General features: G+C 37.0%; 1 protein-coding gene across 4 annotated transcripts in view; it reads left to right on the top strand.

The window, feature by feature from the left end:
• Window positions 1-27,019, top strand: part of ZBTB20 (zinc finger and BTB domain containing 20) — a 798,652-nt gene that overhangs the window by 176,015 nt on the left and 595,618 nt on the right. For all 4 annotated transcript variants that reach the window (XM_045852096.1, XM_045852097.1, XM_045852098.1 and 1 more), the window contains one exon: window positions 24,427-24,471. The gene's annotated coding sequence lies outside the window, so the exon portion shown is untranslated. The remainder of the gene's footprint in view (window positions 1-24,426; window positions 24,472-27,019) is intronic.

The raw sequence follows: 27,019 nt of genomic DNA, 5'->3' as shown, positions 1-27,019 counted from the left end.
CCCAATAAATATCTCACACACACCCATTTGCCTTTGTCACCGAGGACCCAGATTTACACAACCGTGTAGTCATTATTCAGGCTCTTGACACATAGTACTTGATTTTCTGCCCAAAAACTTTGTACCAATTTGTACCCCCAATGCAGTGTAGGTTTTCAACACTTAATTTTTCTCTCTTTTTTTAAGATTTTATTTACTTATTTTTAGATAGGGGAGGGAGATAGAGAGGGAGAGACGTATCAATGTGTGGTTGCCTCTCATGCACCCCCTACTGGGGACTGGCCTGCAACCCAGGCATATGCCCTGATTGGGAATCGAACTGGTGACTTTCTGGTTCACAGGCCAACACTTAATCCACTGAGCCACACCAGCCAGGTCTCAATTTTTCTTAACTTTCATTGATTTGATAGGTGAAAAAATGGTGTTCTACATTTTAAATTCCTAGTTCCTTCATGAGATTCAACATCCTTTATTTTCCATTTAAGATCTATTAAAATGTATTCATTCTTTTCACTAAGAAACTTTTCTTCTAATTCACAGTTATAATTATAATATTTTTGTTGGCATTTTTGGTAGTGTATTTCAATGAGGGTCTCATTCAATATTCACTTACTAGTACTTGGGGTAAAATAAGAATATGGGACAATAGCATAATCAATCATTTATTCATGGCTAAACTAAAACCATAGATGATATTTACGATTTGCCAGCAACAGCTGTGGAATCCAGGCCTCCTGTATATCTCTTAAGAAAGCCATGTAGTTTTAACATTTTTTTCTTTTTCATTCTTTTTCTTTTTTCATTTTCTGCCTTTTCCCCTCACCCGTCCCCAGCATCCCAGCCCTCTCCACCTCCTCCCCCATTTCCATTCCCCACTTGTTGTCATCCATTTGTCCTTTGTAATTGTTCCTGTAAACCTTTTCCTCCTTTATCCCCTCCCCTCTCCCTTCTGATCACTGTTGGCCTTTTCTTAATTTCAATGTCTTTGGCTATATTTTGCTTGCTTGATTAGGTTCCTGTTAACAGTGAGATCATATGGTATTTGTCTTTCATCACCTGGCTTATTTCACTTAGCATAATGCTCTCCAGTTCCATCCATGCTGTCGCTAAAGGTAGGAGTTCCTTCTTTCTTTCTGCTGCATAGAATTCCATTGTGTGATGTACCATAGTTTTTTGATCCATTCATTTACTGATGGGCACTTGGGTTGCTTCCAGCACTTGGCTATTGTAAATTGTGCTGCTATGAACATTGGGGTGTATACATTCTTTTGGATTGGTGTTTCAGGGTTCTTAAGATATAATCCCAGCAGTGGAATTGCTGGGTCAAAAGGCAGTTCCATTTTTAGTTTTCTGAGGAAATTCCATACTGTTTTCCATAGTAGCTGCACCATTCTGCAGTCCCACCAACAGTGTCCTAGGGTTCCCTTTTCTCCACACCCTCTCCAACATTTGTTTGCTGTTTGATTATGATGGTCATTCTCAATGGTGTGAAGTGGTATCTCATTGTGGTTTTAATTTGCATCTTTCTGATGGCTAGCGATACTGAGCATCCTTTCATATGTCTCTGGACCCTCTGTATGTCCTCCTTGGAGAAGTGTCTGTTCAAGTCTCTTGCCCATTTTTTAATTGGGTTGCTTGTCTTCCTGCTGTGGAGTCATGTGAGTTCTTTATATATTTTGGAGATCGGATTCTTGCCTGAGGTATCATTGGCAAATATGTTTTCCCATATAGTTGGTCCTCTTTTCATTTTAACGCTGTTTTCTTTAGCCATGCAGAAGCTTTTTATATTGATGAGATCCCATTTGTTTATTTTTTCCTTTATGTCTCTTGCTCTAGGGAGATATTGCGGCATGGAATATCTGAGATTTTCCTGCCTGTGTTCTCCTCTGGGACTTTAATGGTGTCAAGACTTACATTTAAATCTTTTATCCGCCTTGAATTAATTTTTGTGTATGGTATAAGTTGGTGGTCGAGTTTCCTTTTTTTGCATATAGCTCTCCAGATCTCCCAAAACCATTTGTTGCAGAGGTTATGTTTGCTCCATTTTATGCTGCTGCCTCCTTTGTTGAATATTAACTGACCATAGAGACTTGGATTTATTTCTAGGCTCTCTAGTGTGTTTCATTGGTCCATGTGTCTGTTCTTATGCCAGTACCAGGCTGTTTTGATTACAGTGGTCTTGTAATACAGTTTGATATCAGGCATTGTGACCCTTCCTACTTTGCTCTTCTTTCTCAAAATTGCTGCAGCTATTTGGGGCCGTTTATGGTTCCATATAAATTGTTGAAGTGTTTGTTCTATATCTGTGAAGTATGCCATTGGTACTTTAATAGGGATTTTAATTAAAATGTAATTAAATTAAAGTGTTTGAGTGTGAGTATGTGTGTATGCATGCATACTCATGAGTATGAGGATGTGTGTAAGTACAGTTTGTGGGGTGAGAAGTAAGGCTTACATTTCTTCATTTAATTATCTTATATTTTTCTATTAGCATCTTGTTTTTCTCCTTCGTTTTTTCTTCACTATCCTTTCCTCACCTTTATTTCCACGGTGTTCCTGATCATCTGATACTTGTTAGTTAGTTAAATTATGCACGTGCCAATCTCTGTGTTCCCAAATTCACATAGCTAATCAAGTATAAAACCATTTATTGTAAATTTACCTCTAGAATGAGTCCTCCTTTCTCTGATTTTGAGGATAGATAGATGCTCATTATGATCTGATAGACGATTATAACATGCACATTTAGAGTGTAGGTGGATAGAGAGTACTGTGTGTTAGGTGTTAAGAGTTTTATTTTACTCATTTAAAGGCAAAGATTTAAATGTGCTTGTTTAAATTCAACAAGCCCTTCGAGCCATGGGGCCTTGGGGGTAAGAGGTGCTTAAAATCAAATAGCACAGGAGCTGAAGAAGTAATTATATGCCAGATTGAAGACAGAGGTGAACAAAGAGCGAGCTGATCTGGCAACAGGGGTTGGAAAACTAAATTATGTCCCAGGTACCCACAGACCAAGAAAACAGACTGGAAAACAAGCTTCTTCCTACATTTTACCAAATTTTATAAAAGACAGTGCTTTTCAGAAGGTTTGCTAAGATGATTTCATCCTTTTCTGCATTTAAAAAAATCTTGATTGGAAGGATGCTTTTAGTGAAAATCACGAAGACTTCATAATATCACATGTATGCAGGATTTAAGGAAGCAGGAAATAAAAAAAGAATTGGGGTGGAATTTTATTGTCCTTATATTTTTGAAGATCAGCTTTTAAAAGCCTCCTTGCCTCTTCCAAATGGTTTATGTGGGGAAGGGGGCAGGTGGAAAGCACTCTGAGTAGATTTTAGACACTTTAAGGCAGTAAAATTAATATTGTATTAAATATTTAAAATGTCCACATTCTCTACTTGTGACAATGTGGTAAGGAGGAGGCAAATATATATTCTATGTTCCAAATCCTTTCCCAGGGAATTTGGCCTAACATTTAAGAAAAGACTCTCGGACTGGGTACTAGGGGACAGAGGTGACCATAAGCCTCAAATGATGATTCATTCTCTTAAGGTGATGATTCATTCTTTATGAATGTAAAAATACATATAAAATCTGATTTTGATAGACCTATCACTCTGACTACAAAAGAGGTTATTTTACATTTCTAGAAAATGTTTCCTAGGGAAACTCACTGTGAATATACAAGTACACGCTTTTGCTATGAAAAATCTTTTAAAACTTAAATTCTGAATTTCTGATGATGAGGAATACAGATTCCCTTTAGAAGCCAGTGTTGAAGTCTGTTGTGCTATGGCATTATAACAAGCCAAAAAGGTTCCAAGTTAACAGTGAATTCCTGAGCTCCTAACCAAGTGCATTTTGCTTTGTTATTTTTTACTAAATCGTATGCAGACTGAAAAGGAAGTAATACTTTATAGAAGACTAAAGGGAAAAAGAGAATGGAAAGAGGAAGGGCCACAGTAGGCTTATGTCCTGCATAGGGCTTTCACTAAAGTTACTCTGGCATGGTGAGGACAGGAGAATGAGAACCCCATTTACTTATTTATTCAATAAATATTTATTTAGCACCAATTGTGTTCCAGGTACAGAGACTGTGGTTCAAAGTTTTCTAATACAAAACAACAACAACAACAACAACAACAACCAAAAAACCCTGCTTTGGAGGGCCTTAAATTCAGTGGGGGGAAAAGTGGGAATATTAAGAAATGGAATCATCCAGTTTCAATACAGACCAAATTGCTGTGATCAGTAAGCATAGATTTGGGAAGTGGTGGGCAGCAGGATTAGAGAAGACTTTTCTGAGGAGGTGATAGCTATTGAGAACTAAAGGATGAAGGGAAGTTTGCCAGAGAAGAGGCAGAGGGTTGTGGGGTGGGTGAGGAAAAAAAATGGTACATTTTAGGTAATAGGAACATTTTAGGTAATAGGAACATTTTAGGTAATAGGAACTATTTCAACAGATCAAACAGGTCAGTGTCTTCATCAGATTTGTGTGTTCAGAGAAACAGATGGGCAAGTACACAGCAGGGGCAAACCCTAAGTTTGGGGTGTATTTCCAGTGGTGAGGAGGTAGATGGATTAACACAATTAAGGTTGATCCTTTCCTGTGGTATTAGTAGGGATTGAAGAATGTATGCAAAATAAGTGTAGTTGTTTGTGAGGCAGCAATACATCAATCTAATGGGCTTTATCTTCTTACTGAGATAGGAGACTTCTTTGCAGATACTGAAGGGGGAGTGCAGAATAGATTTCAGGAAAGGGGGAAACTTGGAAATAGATGTCAAATACAGAAATGGAGTGGGAGTTGATTAGGGAAACCTGGAAGGATTATTAAGCAACATATAGAGCCCCGCTGTGTGTGGAGGCTGTAGATGAAGAGTGTCTATAGTCTTTGAGTTTGTGAGACCATGTTTAGCTACTGAAATCTAGGAGTGCAGAAGGTAGTTATCTGGACTGCTCCAAGGATTGGGTTTTCACTAATGTTGATGCTCTTTCCATTTCTCCACTCATGACTTGTCACTGAAGACTTCTGGCTGACAGTTGTAACTGCCTGCCCTGAGGGCTTTTTAGGTTTTTACCCTGGGTGTTGAGCAAATTTGACTCAAGCGTTGGGTAGGTTTGAAGTGCCAAAGAGTTGATGTCAGTAGAAGAAGCCTTAAGCAAATAACTAGTGGCAAGTTAGTGGATAAATAAATACCCCAGCATTCTCATGCGTCCTTCACTTAGGGTAACTGTGAGGCATGTTCTACAGTTTCCCAGAATGTCCCAGTAAGATTGAAGTCCAGTTTACCATAGCAGGAGGTTGCTTAATAAATGCACCCCTTATTGACTTTCTACTTGTTTCATTTATGCCTGTGTAACAAACTACTCCAACACTTAGTTGCTTAAGATAACAAGGATTTATTATTTCTCACAATTCTGTGGGGTAGCTGGGCTTAGCTGGGGAGTTCTGCTCTGCCTAATAATACCAGAGGTCACTCGTTTGCCTCTGTGAGTCAGGAATGTCACAGTGGCTTTACTTACTACTCTGGGGCCTCTGTGTGATGGGTGAAGTGGCCAGGGGCTGTCTGGGTCTCATTTTCTCCACATGGTTTCTTATTACTCACTGATCTACTCAGAGCTTCTTTGCCTAGTCTACTTAGAGCATCTTGTATCTCACAAAATCAAAACAGGAGGCTGCCAGGATTCTTTTGATTTTGGCTCAGAACTGGCACAGTGTGACTTCTGCCGCAATCTATTGATCAAAGCAAGGTACAAGGCCACCCAGATTCTAGATGGAGGGAAGTTAACTCTGCCCTCTGATGGAAGAAGCACAGGCCAGAACAGGGGTCTAGGAACTATTGATTCTTATCTTTGCAGGCTGTCTTATTTCCCTTCTCTGCCTCACTCCCTTTTTCCATTATCAGTGTTTCCTGGGGTCATCTCCTAAAAGTACTTAACATTCGAATTCTTGTCTCAGGGGCTTATGCAAGAGATCTTGGTAACAAGACAGAGAAAAACCAGGAAGTTAATTGAGGATATTAGCAAAAGAAAAAACAAATGGGCCTTGAATTTAGGCTGGGTGAGAAAGACAATGTAAAAGGGATAAAAAGAACAGAAAACTCTTTAGAGGCCTAGGGCTTGACAATATCTGTGATATCAAACCTGATAAATTTGGCAGAGAGAGAAGCCTGAAGGGAAAGGAGACTAGTGGCAGGTCCAGCAATAGCAGAGTATACCTTGGGGACTCCGAGGAAAAAAAATCAGTGGAGCAAAGACAGGATTTCATCCATCAGCCTCTGGACAGGCTAATTCCACCACCTTGGTAGTAAGGCTCACCACTTTTGAAATCAATTCTCTGGTTGTACATTAGGCAGATTCTCCTTCAGCTATGTTACAGATGATCCATGACACTAGATCTGGAGAGAAAGTGAGGTGTCCATAAACACAATCATTGTGTAACACCTGGGAAATGAGGTTGCCCAGAAACAGTGTGAGGGGAATCTCCTGCTTACTGAAGTTGCAATCCTAAGGAAGTATGTCACTTTCTAAAACCGAGTCATAAAAATATGCATGGGAAACAATAGAAATTTGAGTCAGACTGGGATCAGTTGGGTGATACATGGTGTTGCAAAAGTAACAGCCTTTTTGAATCTCACTCCTTTCTTGTATTACATGGCACGGATATCTCATTTGTTTGTGATGAGATTAAATAACAAAACACAAGTGTCTAGCCCAAAACAGGGAATAATTGAATATTAGTTCTTTCTCCCATTTATCCTTCCCCTGTCCTATAAAGCAAGATTCACAGGCAAAGTATAACACACTTTTTCTACTGTTGTAGTTTGTTTTTGAAAGAGCACAGGCCATATGGTCTACAGTGTCAGTACCCTAGTGGTCAAAGTATTTACTGTCTCCCTTAGTTCTTACAACTAACCACTGTGTGGGGAGACTGCAACTTAGTGCCCCATCTGAGGAAGTCTTTACTGTTTGTTTGTTTGTTTGCTTCAATGAAAGGCAAGAGAATTCATTTGACTAAGTGGCCAAACAATCTGCTTGGAAGGTATTTGATATTCATATGGATTTTGGCAAGAAATAAACTTCATCTGAACTCTGTTCTTATTCCTTTTGTTTAAACTGATACTCAACACATTAAAGTTATAGTCAAATAAGAATAAGGGAAATTTTCACTGTGTAATTTGTGGATTTTTGTGAATTGTAAATTAGGTTTAGAAACTCTCGGTTGAGGTAGGTGTCTTCATTTCAAAGGAAGGAGTTAAAATTCTTATTCTTGTCAGTAGTGTGATTATAGATTCATTCATTCTTACTGCCCTTTCAAAATAAAGGGAGGATCAGTGATATTGATCCAACCATTTCACACTTAAATAGAATGATTTAAAAAGGATGCAACTCATTTATGAATATGAGTTATATAAATAGCCTTTTAGGGGTAGGAAGTTGTAAACAGGAATTTGAAGGTAATTTTGTCTTCATTTAATTTACCCTGCTGGAATTGGCAAACCATAGAAATTGTTAGTTTTTCAGATAATTTTTGCCTATAGTGACATATTCACAAGGTAGAAAACAACATTTCAAAATTCTTTCTCCTATGATAGAAGTCTGTTCTTGATAGTTTCTCAACTTGGAATGCCTTTTTCCCCATAACTTGATTGCTCTTTTTTCTCAACTCCCAGTTGCACAGAATCATCCCTGATTCCTGGCCTTCTGCCCAGGAATTAGATTCTGTCTTCCAGGTGAGCAACTGTTAGATCATCAACTAACTGATGGTCCTCCAGGTCTACAGGTCTGCCCCTATTTATCTAGGCTTCTCTAGCCATTCCATCATTCCCTGCTTCCTGGCTAGTTCTAACTGTCCTGTGTGCTGTGGGGTTGGCCATCTCCTACAGTGTGATTCCTACTAGCTTACTTCCCAGCAGGGTGCAAAGTTTGAGGCACAGGATTCTTTCTCTCTCTTTTTGCTCATAATATTTATGGTACCTCCTCCTGTTATGCACTATTATTATTTATGTGTGCATTTCTTCTAGTATGTATTGCTTCTGGTAAATTATAGTCTTTAAAGGCAAATACCAAGTTCTTATATGTATGTGTCTCTCAGTGCACAGATAGTACCTTGTACCAACGAAGTGCTCAACATATGTTTATTAAGGTTACTTTTTGAATGAATATAATCCAGACAGTTGTAAACAGCATTGTATTACTTACCCTGTTTTCTTTTTTTGTTTCTAAGCAGAGGTTTTTATTTTAATAAGGGATAGATCTTAAGTTCTCAAAATCTTAATATTGCAGCATCTTATTTTGAAATTCATGACAAATATCCAGTTATTTAATCTTCAAATTTAAAATTATTTTAACATACCATTTACAAAGTTATCTCACTTGAAGTGCTGATGCAAACAAGCTTTTTATCTCTGTAGATATAACAACTTCAGATGCCAGTTGATGTTTTACTCGAGATTGTTTATGGGGGCTGCATTTTTTCCCCTTCACTTTTCTAAAAGGATAGTATGTGTCTCCTGAATATTTTTTTCCATGGGCCTGAGATGTAAGGAATTTGCCAGACCTGTTTTGTAGAAATCATACAAGAAGAACTAAAAAATTGAGGAATTTGGAAATAAGGCAATTTATAGTCATAGAATGTGACAGTTGAAAATGAGACACTCTCTGTTTTGGCATCACATTTCACATGGGTAAACTAAAACCTTGGTAGGTAGAGGGATTTGTCCAAGGTCCCAAAGACCCCTACTGGTAGAACCACATCTTCTGATGAACGATGGAGACGGGGGACACAGTTTTTCACTGTAACATAATAGAATTAGATCCAGGGACATACCAAAGGAGGGAAAAATATGAGATTATTTCAAATCATAGCTCTCGCAGAAATTAGACTTTTAAAATATATTTTATTGATTATGCCATTACAGTTGCCCCATTTTCCCACCGTTATTCTCCTCTGCCTCGCATACCCCTTCCCACCCACATTCCCCCACTTTAGTTCATGTCCATGGGTCATACGTATAAGTTCTTTGGCTTCTACATTTCCTGTACTATTCTTAACCCCCCCTGTCTATTTTCTGCCTACCATTTATGTTATTTATTCTGTGTACATTTTCTTCCTCTCTCCCCCTCCCACTCCCCTGTTGCTAACCTTCCATGTGATCTCCATTTCTGTGGTTGTGTTCCTGTTCTAGTTTGTTTAGTTTGTTTTTGTTTTTGTGTTAGCTGTGGTTGTTAATGACTGTGAGTTTGTTGTCATTTTCCTGTTTGTATTTTTTATCTTCTTTTTCTTAGATAAATCCCTTTAACATTTCATTTAATAAAGGCTTGGTGATGATGAACTCCTTTAACTTGACCTTATTTGAGAAGCACTTTATCTGCCCTTCCATTCTAAATGAAAGCTTAGCTGGATAGAGCAATCTTGGATGTAGGTCCTTGCCTTTCATGACTTGGAATACTTCTTTCCAGCCCCTTCTTGCCTATAAGGTCTCTTTTGAGAAATCAGCTGATAGTTGTATGGGAACTTCTTTGTAGGTAACTGTCTCCTTTTCTCATGCTGCTTTTAAGATTCTTTCCTTCTCTTTTATCTTGGCTAATGTGATTATGATGTGCCTTGGTGTGTTACTCCTTGGGTCCAACTTCTTTGGGATTCTCTGAGCTTCCTGGACTTCCTGGAAGTCTATTTCCTTTGCCAGATTGGGGAAGTTCTCCTTCATTATTTGTTCAAATAAGTTTTCAATTTCTTGCTCTTCCTTTTCTCCTTCTGGTACTCCTATGATTCAGATGTTGGAATGTTTAAAGATGTCCCGGAGGTTCCCAAGCCTCTCCTCATTTTCTTGAATTCTTGTTTCTTCATTCTGTTCTGGTTGAATGTTTCTTTCTTCCTTCTGGTCTACACTGTTGACTTGAGTCCCGGTTTCCTTCCCATCACCATTGTTTCCCTGTACATTTTCCTTTATTTCACTTAGCATAGCCTTCATTTTTTCCATCTAATTTGTGACCAACTTTAACCAATCCTGTGAGCATCCTGATTACCAGTATTTTGAACTGTGCATCTGATAGGTTGGCTGTCTCTTTGCCGCTTGGTTGTATTTTTTTCTGGAGGTTTGACCTGTTCTTTCGTTTGGGCCATTTTGTGTGTGTGTGTCTTGATGTGCCTGTTACTTAGTGAGGGGCAGAGCCTTAGGTGTTCACCAGGGCAGGGCAACCCAGGTCACTGGGTTGTGATGGTGTATGTGGAGGAGAGGTTCTAGAGGGAACAATGCCACTTGCTCCACTCTCTGCAAGTTTTCAGTCACTTCCTCCACTACCCACAATCAAATTGAGCCCTTCTGGTGCTGATTCCAAAGTGGGTTTGTGTATGTTTTAGGATCCTGTGGGTCTCTCCAATGAGCTCTCCAGTGAGGCTGGGAATTTCTCCTGCTGCTGCCTCAGCCCCCACAGGTGTTTTCAATCAGAGGTTTGAGGCTTTATTTCCAGGCACTGAAACTCTGGGTTTCTTGGTTTGTCTTGCTCCCTAGTCGTTCTTCCCAGTTTATCTGCAAGCAAATGTGGGACTGCCCAGTCCGTAATCTGCTGCTTCATGGGTCTGCCAGCCACTGCCTTGCCCACCCTGGTCCTCCAGCTGCTGCCTTACCTGGAGTCTTCTCTGACCGGCTGTCTGTCTCTGCCCCATTTTGATTTCCTGTTAGGTCTGGTTGTTTTTTGTTTTTAAATTTGTTGTTGTCCTTCTTTTGGCTGTGTGAGGAGACAGAGTGTGTCTACCTACACCTCCATCTTGGTCTGAAGTCCAGAAATTAGATTCTTGCTGAACTTTAAATGAGATGTTCTTTTCTTCTACTTCTTGATGTTCCCTTGTCCTATAAATCAAGTCTAAGAACAGATCTTGTAATGACCAAGATTAATGGGCTCCATTTTCATCTCTAAGGTGAATGTGCTTTTGGTAATTTTAAAAAAATTTACACTTGAGTGTGTGCTTTTTTAAATTTAGACAATATAATTTAGATGGGAACTTAATCATTGTGAATTCTTGAGATTTTTTTACAAACTTTGAGAATTGTTGTGGATTACTGTAAACCTTTACAAAGAAACTTTGAACATAGATTCTTTCTTATTAATTTATTCTACTTTTTTTCTGGGATCTGATGAGTATTGGCCTTGAAACATGTGGCTGACATTTTTTTCCACCTCCAATTTTTTTGAAAATTTAATGTATATAAATTTCACTTTCATTCTTACCTATTTTTTGGCACGTAATCCTTTAAATCTATTGCCCACTTCTTTGTGTTTTTTTCTTCATGGGTCATTGTTTGTTCAGGTTTCTCTAAGATTCAGGTGACGTATTTCTAGCCCATTTATGCCAATTCTTTTCTGTACTTCTTGGTACCATTTTTGAGCTTTCTATTCCTAGAATTAGTCATAACACAAGAGTTTTGGTTCTGTTGTGGAGAAATAAACTTCTAATCAAACAGCCTACCTGCAAATAACAACAAAAAATCTGAACAAAACTAAAAACAAAACAATATAATATAGTCATATGAGGGTTTAGAGGATGAAAAATAGTAGGAAGACTTTAGAGGGGATGTAATTTAGAGAAAGCACCTGATGGGGTGAAGTGAATTCCTGCAAGTATCTGAAGTTGTAGTGGCAACATAGGGAAACTAAACTTCAACAGAAAGCGCATTGCTTTTTGTAGAGGAACTTGGGTAGCAACACTGATAGCAGAGAGTGAGAGGTAACACAGGAAATGAAAGAGACAGAGATGGAGAACTTCAAATTTTGTATATAAATTTTACCTAACTCTTTGGCTGATCCCTGAATCACACATGTATAAGGCAGACTTAACAGGACAGAGTTTAAAGTTTCAGAGTAGGCAGGTGAATTGCCCAATAAAAGAAAATTATTAACACTGTCTGGCTTTCTATAACACAATCCAGAATATCCACAATTATCACTGACAGTGTCTAGAATAAAACGCAAAATTAGTTTTTTTAAAAAACAAAGAAACAATAAACTGTAATCCTTTTCCAAGGAAAAAGAAAATCAATAGATGACATTCTTGAAATGACTTAGATATTGGAAGTATCAGGCAGGGAAATTAAAGTAGCTGTTACAACTATGCCAAATGAATAAAAGAAAATATGATAGAAATGAATAAAAAGGTAGGAAATCTCAATGGAGGAATAAAAATAAATGTGTGTGTGAAAATATTATCTGATAAATTACTGAGTGGTAATGAAAACATTATCTGATAAATTACTGAGTGGGCGTAATAGCATAATGGAAGTGACTGAAATAGTAGTCAGTAAACTTGAAGACCTATAGAAATCATCTAATCTAGAAAGGAATGAGGAGAAGAGTAGGAAAATAAGCATAACTTCAGAAACCTGAAGGCCAATTTTAAAAGATGTAATGTACCTCTAGGGTGGGACAAATAGTGTTAGCCAGGTTAATGGAGCCTCAGATGTGGTACCCACTCACTGTTTCTGTGGCTCTGTTGGGTTAGGGACAATGGCCTCTGAGAGGCTGTGGCCTCTAAAAGAGACAAGCAGTCTCTTTTCTGGGAGAGAGCTGTCTGCCAGTTTTCATCTGGATGCCAGACACTAGTGGAATTCCTGCCTGTATTCCACTGGTGCCTTTCAAGCCACTATCCTGGTGCTACAGCTCAGAACGATTGAGTCTGAGTAAGTCCATGTGTGCGTTCTCAAATAGGAAGTGCTTGGGACTATAACAGTTTCTTCTACTGACCCAATCCCTGGTGGTTTTTGCAGCCGGAAGTTATGGTAGCTTACCTTCCTGGCACTGAAATCCTGGGCTCGGGGACCTGGTATGATTTTGGGACTCGTAACTCTTGAGATATTCTTCCTGAATTTTCATCCAGCACACATGGATGTGGGACCAGCCCATTCTGTGTCTGCACCCCTCCAACCACCCTGGATGGATGTGTTTTTAATTCCAGTTGTCAGACTTTTATTCAATCCAATTTCTGATGGTTCTGAGTGATGGTTGTTTTATAATTTAGTTGTAATTTTGATGTGGTTGTGTGAAGAGTTGAGCTGTGTGTCTCCATGCCACCATCTTGACTGGAAGTGAACATGTTGCCTTTATTAAAAAATGCATTTTTTTTGTTTATGTATTTCTGATTTTAGACAGAAAGCTTTTAATCTTGAGCATCATGTTATTTGTGGGTTTTTTGTTTGTTTTTCTTTTACTGGTAATGATAATTTATTACTTCAAGTGAAGTGAAGAAATTTTATGTCCCTTAAGTCCCTTTGCTTCCCCACACTTTTAAATGTATTATTATTATTTCCTCTACCTACAGGAAGTATCACATAAGATGATGTCACAAATTTTACTTCAGCTCTCAAATATGAATAAAAATATGAAAGGGGGATATATTATATTTACCCTTATTTTTACCTTTATTTACTTATATTTAAACAAACTGGGGATGGAAAGGAGATTCCTGGACTATATGAAGGGTGTTTCTTCTTTATATTGCTAAATTTTTATTTTTTATGTGACTCCCCTTAACTCATTTTGCTCTCTCCCCACCCTCCTCCCTTATGTCAACCTTCAGTTTGTTCTTTACCTGTTAGTCTGTTTCTGTTTTGTTTCCTTTTCATTGGATTTTTAAAGAGAAAGAGAGAGGAGCAGGGACAGGGAGGGACATACATCAATTTGTTGTTCTACTTGTTTGTGTGTTCATTGGTTGCTTCTTCCATGGGCCCTGACCAGGGATTGTACCTTGGTGTATCGGGTTGGCGCTCTAACCAACTGGGCTATACAACCAGGACCTTTTCTGTTTTGTCTTATTTATCTTTGTTTATGTTTTTGGTATTCCACATATAAGTGAAATTTTATGGTGTTTGTCTTTCTTTGTCTGCCTTAGATTTCATTCTTTTAATATTGCTGAGATATACATGAGTATACAAGGTATAGCAAAACTAGGTTTACAGTTGTATGTGAAACAGTTTATCTTGTATTATTTATTAATGTATCATATTTCATATGAACAACTCTAAACCTACTTTTGCCCCACCCTGTATCTTGTTGCAGAATTATTTTTCATTATTTAATGACCATCTTTATTTTTAATAATGCTTTTATTTAGAATGTGATATAGCCTCATTTCAGTTAATTTTAATCTAAAGTTTTCCCTATAAATCTCATTTTTATTTCTCAAATCTGCTTTTTGCTCTTTACTTTTGCCCCTCTTTTTAAATTTTTTATCATTTTAAAAGTTTCTCTAAATTGTGAGATTAATGTTCTGTTACTTTAGTTCTAAAGACTGTGCTCTGTTCATTTTTTTTAACTTAACAGTCATATTCGGTTTAAAGAATTTTTGTGTCTGCTGACTCATTTATAGAAAACCTTTCTTCATGTTTTGGATATGTGAGCTCTTCTATATTAGAGTTTGTTTTTTTTCTTTGAGACTCCCATGTGTTCCCAGTTGTTGAGGGCATCCTGATATAGTGAATTTTCTTTTTCTGTCTATCTCTTGTATATTCTTATTTGCTGTTCTCTGTGATTGTCATGGTTGTAAACATGCTTTGTGTCCCTGAGGTTCCCTGGTTATTACTGAATCAGATAATACTCTTGGTTTGTTGTGGTAGTACTATAATAACACCAAATGTCTTGCCCTCACAACCCTTATTTTTCTATCTCTTTGGAATTTTAACTTCTTTCTGGTGAGGTCAAACTTTCGGAATGTTTTCATTTGTGTACGTTTGTGTGTTTCCTCTTTTAAATGTAGCACAGTTGTGTTTTAACAGGAGAATTTCTGTTAGCATCTAGGCTGAGATGTCAATAGAAAACAGAAGAGAATACTGCTGTGAGGAGTCCTTTGCACTTCCCATTCCTTTGGTTTGAATGCCTTTTCTCTGAGGATAGCTTTCTAACGAATTCCCTCATTTACCTGTATTTTAGGTCTGTACCTGAATGTGATCTTTCAATGATACTATCACTGGCCTCCTATTTAAAATTTCAACCCCAACTCTTCCATCCCAACATTTATTTCTTCCTTCCTTGATTTATTTTAATTCCTTAGCATGGACCATTGTCTATCATATTGTATATTTAACTTGTTTGTCTTGCTTATTATCAGTTGTTGTCCACACAAAAATATAATCTGCATGGGCTCAGAAATTTTCATGTTTTTTACTCTTCTATTTTCATCTCCTAGAACAGTATCAGGCACATAGTATGTGCTCCATAAATACCTGTTTAATAAATTAATAAAATATCCAATGGCTGTGCTGTGTGCCTGTCCCTGAACTAGGTGGTGATGATATAAAAGACAGATAGACAAGATTCTAGCCCTCATGAAGACTAAAGTCTTGTAGAGAACACAGACTATTAAGATAGCAGTTTATTACTACAGGTACACAAAGGCTGTGAATTCAAACAAACTTTTTCATGACCTTATTGGTAGGAAGTAGGCAACTCTTGAAGTAAGGAGGCATAGTGGCTACTTTTGATAAGCAATGTATCTAACTGATGCAGACCCTGGCTCATGGGGTCCACGTCATTATGGATGAAATGAGACATTCACATGGATTACCGAATCGGTGGAGGAAAAAGGATGGCAAGGCTTTTCTCTCAAGGGGAGCAAAAACCTTGGCCCTTATTCCAATGAGCTTTTATTGTCTTACTGGGCACATTACAAGAAGGTCCTCATTAACTATGCACAGGCTCACTTTAGGTGGTTACCTTATACAGAAAACAAAGGAGAGGATGCTGGTAATCACATCACAGAAGAGGGATATTTGCAAATGAAAAGACAAAAGTAGTTGGACTGGTTACACTCATCCTTGGGAGGTTTAGCTAGGTTTTTAGGAAGTTGCTTTGCAGTAAATGTCCTCAATTCAGGGTGAGGGGGTTTTAGCAAAAAGTAAGACTCATAGCAGCCTAGGTACATTGCAGGCCTGATTCCCCACAGGAAAACCTATCTGTGGGCATGGGTATTGTACATCTCCCAGTGGGAGCTGGGCCCACGCCACGCAGAGCAGCCTCCCACATCTAACACTTCTTATCCTCTTTATCAAAGAACAAAGGAAATAATACATACACACTCGGACTTACACACAAGCGGACTAGAAAGATAATGACTTAGGCAGAAAATACTTTTATTGAGGGAGCTAACATAAGTTTCACTAAAATGGTGAGGGAATGAAAGCAACTAAGTGTGAAAAAAAGAATTTTATTAGAATTTTCATGACACCAAGTTTCTTTGCGCATGTTGGTAGCCACTGTCTGATAGGCACAAAATGCAAAGAAAGGACCTAACTCTACATTTGGCTGCCTTGTTAACGGTACCTAAAGAGCAAGTACACATTTGTCTTTCATAACTCTGCAGGTAGTACATGCAGGAGGATATGCTGTTACTTTATCATAGTAAATAATAAAGTTCATGGCTATATTTACACAGGCTGAGTTTCCAGCATGTGAAGCCATGTGAAGAATGTTAAATCTTTGATGTGTTTAATGTACATTTCAGTTGATTTTTCTCCTAAGTATTATAGTAGCAATTATTTTATTTATATGAGGGGAAGGCTGTGTCACCTAAGGGAGAAGCTAGTAGATTTCTTGGCAATTTTTCTATAATGTTAAATCTCTTTCCATTTCTAACTGGTGTTATATTTCTACAACTTTCTCATTTTCTGTTTTTTATAACTTATTGTCCCTAACACCTACTTAACTTTTTTCATGCTTTGAGCCCTGTTTCTTCCATTTTTCTCTACCTGAAATGCCTGCTCCTGGCCTTTTAGTCAACTTATCTCTCTCTTTCTGTAGATACTGGCTGGCCAATGTACAGGAACTATTGTAGTGAGTCTTTCTCCTAAATGCCACAAATTATACTAGTAGCTGCTTTCATATGTGTTTGTGTGTGTATATATGTGTGCATGTGTGTGTATACTCATTCAATCGCTGTTCAAAACTCTATGGTATTAGAGAAAACCCTCACATTCCAAATAAAACGAAACTGAGTATTAAGGAGTTTATGTAAGTTTCCCTTGATGTTACAGAACAGCAAGCGGGGGGGCTCCTGGGATGATATACTATTACCAAAAGAAACCCCCAGTTCCGTTATGTCCGCCACCAGAGGAAAGACTTCTCTCAATGCCAGAGATTTGTGAAAAGTAAAGGAAATGTTTATTTAATGCTATACAAACTTAAAGTAGTGACCTAATGTCTTCATCAAAATCCCAAAGTCCCATAAAACACCCACAAACACACACAGTCCTTCCTTCCCCCTTTGCCCAGTCTGGGGTACCGTATCTCAGGAAAAGAAATACAAGTCCGTGGCTCAGGCAGCCCCTGGTTCTTCCCAGTAATCTGTGCTCAGCTGGTAGGCCTCCCTGGGTTCCTGGCACCATCAGCTGTGTCACCGGAATCTCTGCTAAAGCCCAGTGGTTGTTCCCCCTTCTAAAGCTGCGGGGGTCTGTCAAAGCCGAGTGGCGGTTCTCTGCTGAAGCCACATGGTGATTCTCCCTCACAGGGCTGCGGGAGTCTCCGCTCTGCTAAAGATGGAGTGGCTCTCTCCCCACTGCCCCAGCAGTGTGATTCTCCTGGCAATGACTGCCGCATCTGGGTTTAAATCCCCTCACCAGTACTCCTCTGCAGCCCCATTTCCGACTCCTCCTACAATCGGCTACACATGCCAGAACTCATATCCTTCCAGCTTTACTGAGCTGCCATCATGAGTCTGGGCAGGTGTGGCCCCATGTCCTGGAGCCAATCTTCTCTAAGTTCCCACCCAGGCGCTGTTACTCAGGGGACCTGCCCCCCCAGTTAAGTCTTGGTGGGGAAGTTACTTCCATTCCCCTGGCTCAGAGCATGGCCACAGCTATTTAACATATCTAAGCAACCAGTTAAAGGTTATAGATGTGTTAAATGACTGTGCCAGAGGTTAGCTGCAAGGCTGTTGCTATGCAAAACAGCTCTCAAATGCCCTGCTCCATTTGTCCCTTCCCCCAACCCACACCTGGGGGGGTGGTGAGGACATCTTAATAGTTCCTGAATACCTTGAGTTCTGGACCCCATTCCAAATCCCTATTTAGGGTCCCCCTCTTGGCTGCACCTTGTTACACTGGGATATGCAGTTAGTAAACTAAAAATTCAAACCCCAAACTCCTAATTGAAGTAGTAACTGTCCTCATTATAATTCTGTTGCTTCTCCTAGATGATCTACTTCCAACCTATCTGGAATTGTTTTGAGTCACACTTGTGACTGATTGAATGGAATTTACAGTAAAAGTATCCACAGTATCAAGGCTTCCACGTGGTAGAGAAAGCCAGAATGTGGAGAAAACAAGGATAGGGACAGCTGTTGCCTACCTATATTGTTGTCTCATGATTGAAAGCTGCTTCTCCAAATCTCATATTTATACATCTGACAAATACTTATTAAGTTTTTATTGTGTGTCAGTTACTAAACTCAACTCTGGCTATGGAGTGCCAAGCAAAATATTGTGACCTCTATAGGGTATACAACCTGGTGGGGGACAGAATAAACATATAAACCAATAATCACATGAATGGTTCAAACTGTCATAAATGCCAACAAGAATAAAATAATGGGGAGATCTGTCTCAGGAATAATAGCCAGAGGTGGCTTAGGGAGAGCAGAAGAACCAAACAATAGGTTAGGAACTGCAGAATTCTTTCAGAGAACTCTGAACTTGAGAACTCAGAGAGTCTCAACTTCTGTCACATTAGTTGTTGTCTGTTAACAAGTGTGATTTGGATTGCTCACCTCAGCCCACCTTGGGGCCAAAACTGTTGGCTTTCTAATCTGTTATAAACATTTGAGATGCAGATTCTCATTATTTAGTTTTATAATGATTGAGTGGAAAAGAAGGAAGGAAAAGTGAAAGAGGTTGTATGATTAGTCTTTTTTAATTTAATTAATTTATTTTTAATGTTGCTGGGAGGGAGAAGGCAAGGGAGAGGAACATTGATGTGTGAGAGATACATCAATAGGTTGCCTCTGGCATGCCCCCAGCAGGGCACCTGACCCACACCCAGGCATGTGTCCTGACTGGGAATCAAGACAGCAACCGTTTGGTTCACAGGCCCACACTAAATCCACTGAGCCACATCAGCCAGGGGAGAGGTTAGTCTTTCAAAGGTTGAAAAATAATTTGTTTAGAAATGTCATTTTCTAATATTTATGCAGTGTGAATCTTTTTAATCATCAGAAATAGATGGTAGCACAATTCATTCAAAATTCCTTTAACCAATATTTAAGCCATACTTACTGTTTATTAGGTATTGTGGTAAGAATTAGAGATGTAATGATGAGTAAGACAAAATCACTGACCCCACATTTACAGTCTTATGTGGAAAGACAGTTATAATGCAGTGTGATGACTATTAGGACAAGATTAAGCACAGAACATCAGGTTCTAGAGGAGATCACACTTAAACTAAGATCCAAGAGATGCATTTGTACAAGCAGTTCAGTAGAATTTTCACATTCCCCAGAAACAAATGATTCCTTTTCATAGTTATAACTTCAAGTTGAGAGTATTTTGAAAATACAAATCTTAATGTTAATCTAAATTTTAGTTTTGTTCATTATCCTGACTAGCTCTTCTTCAATTTTAAGAAGTTTAAAAAAAATCAACTAATTAAAAAAACTATTTTTTCTTTAATATACTGTGAAGTAGGGATTACAGCATAAAGAGAGTTATTAACATAGTGCCTTGTAGTTCAGGTTTCTACTTCAGAATTCAAATTTATGATATTTACATGTAAAGTTTGATGTTAAATTTTTCATTTTAAGTGGTAGTCATCAATGCTAGAAAATTCCAATGTAGCATTTTTTAAAGTAAATTTAGTTGTTTATGCATTTTGTAGTTTTATTATGGCTGGTTTGACCTAAGGTCTAGACAGACCAACTGTGCCCTTGGATTAAGGGGTGTTTTTTTAAAAAAATAATTTTTTTCTTTTTTCTTTATTGCACTTTATCTGTTTCCAGTTCACAGAGTTGAAAAGTAGATAACTGTTGCTGCTCATATTTTCTTTTTCTGATAGAAAGATAGATTTTTAAGCATGAAGGGCTAAGTCTCAGTAATTTGCAAAATTAAGCATAATAAATTTTTCAGGTCAACTTTTAAAATTAAAGTTCTTTTTTAGTCTTTATAATCTTTCTGTTCAAACAAACCACACCCAAGTTGGGGCACTACAATTTTAAAAAATTAAATTGGATTGATGGATGATTAAAGTTTATATTTTATATTTTATAATAACAATATAATAATGATACAACTCCCAGCTCATTAGTGGGTCTAGAAGAAGTAAATACACATTACATAAAATTAAGGTATTTGGGTTTACATAGTATCTCTTCTCAAAATAGATCAAATTTAAAATGTAAAGTACTTAAAATGTTCATGAGGATACTTATTCAGTCATAAGGGAAATGGTTTTTAATCTAAATTTAGATTCAGAGCCCTTTGACGGAGCTACTGTCCTTCCAGACCCAGCCCAAGCCCCTTTTCAGTGTCTTGAATGAATTAGCTCCAAGATTTATTAATGGCTCGAGAGACACTTTTAAGAACCCCCTTTTCCATCTCTAGCTAGGGCCAACCATTGTCGAGGATGAATAAACTCTGTGCTGCCCTCCAAATCAAAGCAGAAATGAGGACTAGAACAACAGCAGTATGCATTCATTTATGTGTTCCAAAACCCTAAGAGAAAAGCTGAGTATATCTTTTTAAACTTCTGTTTGCAAACCTTGCGTTGCAATGTGTGCTCAGGGTATTTGCAGGGTCTCTTTAGAATATATATAAAGGTGATACTGTTCACAAGTGATTGCTAAGGAGCCTGTATCACTTTGGCCTGATTCCCTTACATTCATTTTGTCCTTATTTTCCATATCCTGATTGTTTCAGCTAAGTATGGAAAGTGATCCTTAATTTTTCACTCAGAAAAATAGGCAGTATTACTGCATATGTTACTACTTAGATCCTACTACCTTCCTCTTTAGTAACAGGGATGGTGCTTTAAAAGGCTGATTTAAGGTTGCTTATTGTGGCTATTAATATTATAATTTTTTGATTCAGAGATGTTCTGTGAACATCCAGCACATGACTGGGTCTTGAATGAGTTGTGGAATAGAGTGATATCTCAAGCAAGCCAATTTTCTATCTTCTGACTCCCTGTTTAGCCCCATACTTTAAAGGGACAGACATCCCGTCTCTCATACAGCTAGGACAGTAGTAATAGCTTTCATTTAGCAATGTTTACTTTATAGCAGGCATTGTGCTAGATCCTTTCATGCCTGTAACATAATATACACACACAATTCTATAGGGAAGAAAACATGATTGTCATTTTACAGACAAAATGTAACTTGCTCATGATCACACGTGAAGAGAGGCAGCTGGAATTCAGTCCCACGTTTTTTGACAGCAAACGCTAATCACTTAACTACATCCTACCCCACAGAACTATTGCTGTCCAGAACTCTGTGAGGCCCAGATCTACGGATCATTGATCACATGAATAGCCTTTCTTAGTGCTTGGCACCACTTCACAGAGGCTGTCCCTACTGGCTGAACCTCAGAACCATTATGTGGCACTAGCTTCAGAAGGAGCAAATGGTGATTATGGTGACAGACCACAAGGAAACAGAATGCTATTGAGAGAAACTCAGTGCTGCATCATTTTATCTGCACAACAAAAATGGTGCCCTACCACTACCATTACCACTACCTTTGGTTGTTAGGGATTCCCTCAGCACTCATCTTACTATTCCTATCCTCCTTTTCTTTCCCTGGTGGTAGGGTTACAACAGTGACTTTGGCAGGGTTAACAAGTAACCCTGTTTACTTTAACCCTGTTTCCTTTGGTTGTCAATAAATAACTATAGCCTGTTAATAATTTTGAGTATGTTTTATGTGGCCTTAGGTAATCTGAGATAATTTTACATGTCTGGCATTCGAGATAAGATCAATATCCCATCATATTCTCTATATAACTCTCTATTAACAAAAAGTAGATCATATAAGGAAAAAATTAAGTATGTAAAGTAGTTTACTAGGGCATTTTATAAATTATGTATACTCATGTATTCATAATTATCATAAAAACTAAATATCAGTTTTTGCTCAATAATGGAAAAGAATAAACTTGATATATGTTTTCTTGCTTTAAAGTATACCAGTTCTGTCACAATGCCTTACACTGTAGTATCTTTACATTTTTATGTGAGCTAATTTACTTTTTTTGTTTCGTTTTGTTTTTTAATTTATGTTTAATACTTTTTGGAGCAGTTTTAGGTTTACAGAAATTAATAGGAAGATATATTTACATATTTTTAGTACTTTTAAACTGCTAGCTTTACAAGGATAGACAGGTATTCCAATTTATTTTTAGCATATCAGAGTGCCAAGCCCAACACTTTGTATGTAATAGATGCTCACTAAATATTGTTTACTTAGTGAGTAATTAGTCTGTACTAGGCTGAACAGTTTTGCAGTCCTAAATTGTTCTTGCCATCATTTCACTCTGCATAATTAAAGATGCTTTACTAAAATGATTAAAAATGTGTTACTGAATTTTACTAGTGTAGGTTCTAAAGCAGTGAGATGAAAGAGACCCTGGCTGTATCTCTATGAGGAAAACAGTGAGGATGAGTTTCTCACCGTGGGGTATACTTGGTGGATTTTATGTGTAACCAAATTAATTGACTTCACTTAGGAAGGTTAGATTTATGATTTCCATATAGCCCTTTATAACTTTTTTCTTTTACTCTTATCCTGCCGACTAATAATTTTTCCAGTGAGGGACAAATACCATATGTTTCTCACCTTTAACGGGAACATAACAAAAGAAAAAAGCAAGCAAAATAAAACCAGAGACATTCAAATTAAGAACAATCTGTCAGTAACCAGAGGGGAAATGGGAGGAAATAATGGGGGGAAGGGTTTTCAGGAACTACTATAAAGGACACATGGACAAAAAAAAAAACCCAAGGGGGAGGGTGGAAGCAAGGGAGGGAGGTGGGGATGGCTGGGGTTGGGGGGAATATGCAGACAACTGTAACTGAACAACAATAAAATAATTTTAAAAATGTTTATTGTGGAGTTACCTATATATATAAAAAAGGTAAAATCATTCATATCCCTATTATCCAAATATAATCACTCAATATTTTTGTGTATTCTGTTTTTTTCATCTTTGAAGCAATTTCATCATGGCCATGCGGTTGCTACCCTATATGTTTCTAAAACAGAGTACCACCAGGTATCTTGTGGATTGTTATAAACTATTTCTTTATATTGATGTGCTGTGTTTTATTTAATTATCTTTCTACTGTTGGACATTTAGGTTGCTTTTAGTTTTTCTGTATCATAAAAATGATCTTTTTAACATAAATCTGTTTGTTTTTAGTTACATAAGACAGATTCCTAGAACTAATTAATAAGTACAGATTTTGAACTCTAAGTTCTTGATACATATTACCCAATAGGTTTCCAGAAACTTTCTGGCAGTTCACACACTCATCAGGAAGGAGTGTGTGAAAATGGTGTTTTATTGAACCATCATCAAAATTGATTATTACCTCTATACACTCTTAAGCACATACTATATAGACTACTGATTTTAATATATTACTGTCATCCACTGTGCTTAGAAAAAGTGTATAAGTTAAATACTTTGGTTTGCTTTCAGAAAGAATTACAAAGTATTTTTAAGGGTCACTGTAGTGTGGAGACCACATGTTACAAAACAGTTTCCACCTACATGTAAATGTACTTCAAGTCTCATTGTAAACTCTGCATACTTTTTCTTAAGCTTGACTTACGTTGTCTTCTTTATTGATAACTACTTCATTTTAACTTTTCTAAAAGTGTTTGGGTGAAGCATTATATGTCTGTTGTGGCTTTAACATTCCCTGTTGTAGAAATCAATCTCATTTCTATTTGCTCTTGTAACTAAAGTTAATAAACATTCAAAATTTACTTTATTTACTTATGCTTTTATGTGGACTTCTCTACAAAAGCAACTTTCTTCCTCATCGGATGAATCTGAGTGGTTTCATTTTAGATAGTAGTAGTCATATGGGTGTTAGAAAGGCAGTAGCCTTGGAAGAATACCAAAAAAAAAATCATTTTTAAGTGTTAGCCTTGTTCTGTAGTGAAAGCATTTTCATTCCAAAGGCCATGGTGAGTCTTAGTTCCTTGCTGGTACTTGTTTTGATTACACTGCAGAGGGACTTTATGACTTGATGTGTGTATATTCACACATATGCATTTAAGGTGATTTGAAGTATCCTATAGGGAAAATGTAGATATAAAATAACTCACCTCTTTAAGCACTTCAGTCTTTCCTTCTCTGTAGAAATTGTGTCAGCATAATACTGGTTCTATTTAGAAAATTATTTTCTTCTTATATAGTTATTTTGCATTTCAGGGACCTGATAGATCTCAAGTCTGTCTGTGCCGTATAGCTGCACAGGTATGTATACGAATTACCTATAATTATGTAAATCTATGTGTTAAATGACATGTTATTACATTTTTGTGTATTAAAAATGCTTACAAATTTCATAATATGAAAATGTTAATTTTTGAGTACTTATAAATATCGAGAGCTTCAAAAGATAGTACATTTTATGCATACCTTGCATTTCACTCTATTGTAAAAATCAAATAAACATTTCTAAGATTTGATGAGGCAGAATAATTTTAATTACAAAGCATTCAGCTGGTAAAACATTAGAAAATGTTTTATGGAACTGTGTTGTTAAATCAACTGCTGATATGGGGTCAAATTATTGCAAATCCACTGTTTTTTGACATTATTGCTTTATTTTCAAACTTTTTTTTCTGCCTTAGAGTTTATTTTCTGTGGTTGTTGCTTTAGGTAAGGAGTGGTTACAGATGTACTGCCTGCTGCCCTGTCTCAAGCAGTAGAGGAATGAAAAAAAATGTTTGCACCTGTTTAAAATATCAACCATGCGGTGTTGTGGTGCCTGGGCAACAGGCAGGAATTCTCAAAAGCTTGGTTGCACCTGCTCAATTGTTGCCTGCAGCTGTGTCGTGTGTGAGTGAGCGCACAGAGAAGCATGTTAGCAGTTTGCTTGTCCTGTTACGTATTTTGTTTACTCTGAGTTTGAAAGATTGTTACTTGATGTAGACCTTGAAGTATTACATTGATTTATTGTAAAACTGACTGTTTTAGCTCCCAAATATTTTCTCCAAACCCTTCATTCTGAGTCTCAAATATTTTTTAGATCACTCCCCTAGATAATATTTATGTTAACTTCTCTAAAGGATACCTGGGGAGAGTAGATCTCTACAGATAAATGGGTTGGTAATAATTTTTGTCCTGGTAGACACATTTTGTTTTTGGCTCAATTTTGCCATGTTGGCAACTCCACTGTGTGATGCTGGATGTAGTTATTGATCCATTTAGCTGAACAGATTTGAAAGCATTTGGCTATTAGTGGACACATGGGGAATATTCAGAAAATTTAAGAGTATATTGTAAGATGAATTCTTGATTTGGGCATGTGTCTCTGTTGTAGTTGAGTGGAAATGAGGAAGAGGAAAAAGTGAAAATTAAATAACAATGTTAGAAAAGGGGATACAGTCCAGATGTAGTTTATAGGCTGAAATACTATCCTTTACTTTCATCAAATTCTAGGTACCTGGTATTTTCCTAAGTACTGCTGTCAATGATGATGTTTCTTTTAGTTAATTGTTCTGTATAGTTTCTGACAAATATCTGTATTTTTTATATAGACAAGCTATTATAGACTGTATCTTAACTAGTTGAGTTCTATAATGCAATATTAAAAGCTGCAACTCAATATAAAAATATTTAGTTAAATAATTTATTTGGTAATCCCTAATTTCCCATATTGAAAACTTTTTCAAATGACTGGCATTTTTCTCATTATCATATTAAAAATGCTAAGGCATTTCTATCAGTGTTCAGTAACATAATATTCTAGAGCTGGTGTATCTTTTCCATTTATTGACCCATTTAAATTTATTTTATTAAATAAATACCCATAATATAAATTTTAACTAACTGTCAATAGGAAACACAGGTGCTCAGATAAGAAGAGATTGTCCACAGCCTCTTACTACAATGCCTTGTAAATAGTAAGTGGTCAATAAATATTAAACGAATATATATATATATGTATATATATATATATATATATATGAATAAAACATGTCTGGGATTATATTAGAAATAGAAGGCTAAAGAGTCCTAGAAACCTGTTACTCTAAATATTTTTGATGGGTCTTTATGGAGTTCCTTTAGTTCTCATAATTCTGATTAGACAGAGATGAGACTACTGATATATTTTGTCCTTAAAATGAGAAATGAATATATAAGAATTGATCATCATTATAACCAAGAATTGACATCATACTGTTTTCAATATGCTTTATGTTCATTTTTGCTGACTATGAGAATACTCTAAGAATATATTATTTTATTTCATACACAGTGCTGAGTTATTTAATGACTAAGTTAAATGGAACTTGTCACTTTAGAAATACTTTGCAGCATAGAAATAAACTAATCTTTTATGTTATATGATTAATGCTGTAGGGTTTTTGAGCAATGACATGTTCTCTTCCATCTTTCCTCTCTCTCTCTAAACCCCCCTCTCCTTTCTCTTTCTCCCCCACTCATACCCTCATCTCTGGCTCACTGAAATACACACAAAACAAAGTATCTCAACTTTCTTCAGGTCATGTAGGATCAGATCACACTAAAAATCTGTAACTGTTTTTGATAAACAGAAGTAATGGGCTCTGTATTTATTATACACATGTATAACTAAGGTTTCTATTATTTACTAAATTCTAACTGTAAATAAGTAGCAATAAAGCCAAGCAATGGTAGAGTCAAAGTAGGGTAATTAAGACCTGCTTTAGATAGGTCACTCTAAAATTCCATTTTGTGTGGCGAGAGTCAATTGCATATGAATGGTAGAGATTGCATATTGAGTCAATAACGATTGTTATCAAATTGTCTTCTT

Source organism: Phyllostomus hastatus, unplaced genomic scaffold (genome assembly GCF_019186645.2).
Source record: "Phyllostomus hastatus isolate PE091 unplaced genomic scaffold, TTU_PhHast_1.1 phas_contig_86, whole genome shotgun sequence".
Classification (NCBI taxonomy): Eukaryota; Metazoa; Chordata; class Mammalia; order Chiroptera; family Phyllostomidae; genus Phyllostomus; species Phyllostomus hastatus.
This window is presented reverse-complemented; position numbering and strand designations above follow the sequence as displayed.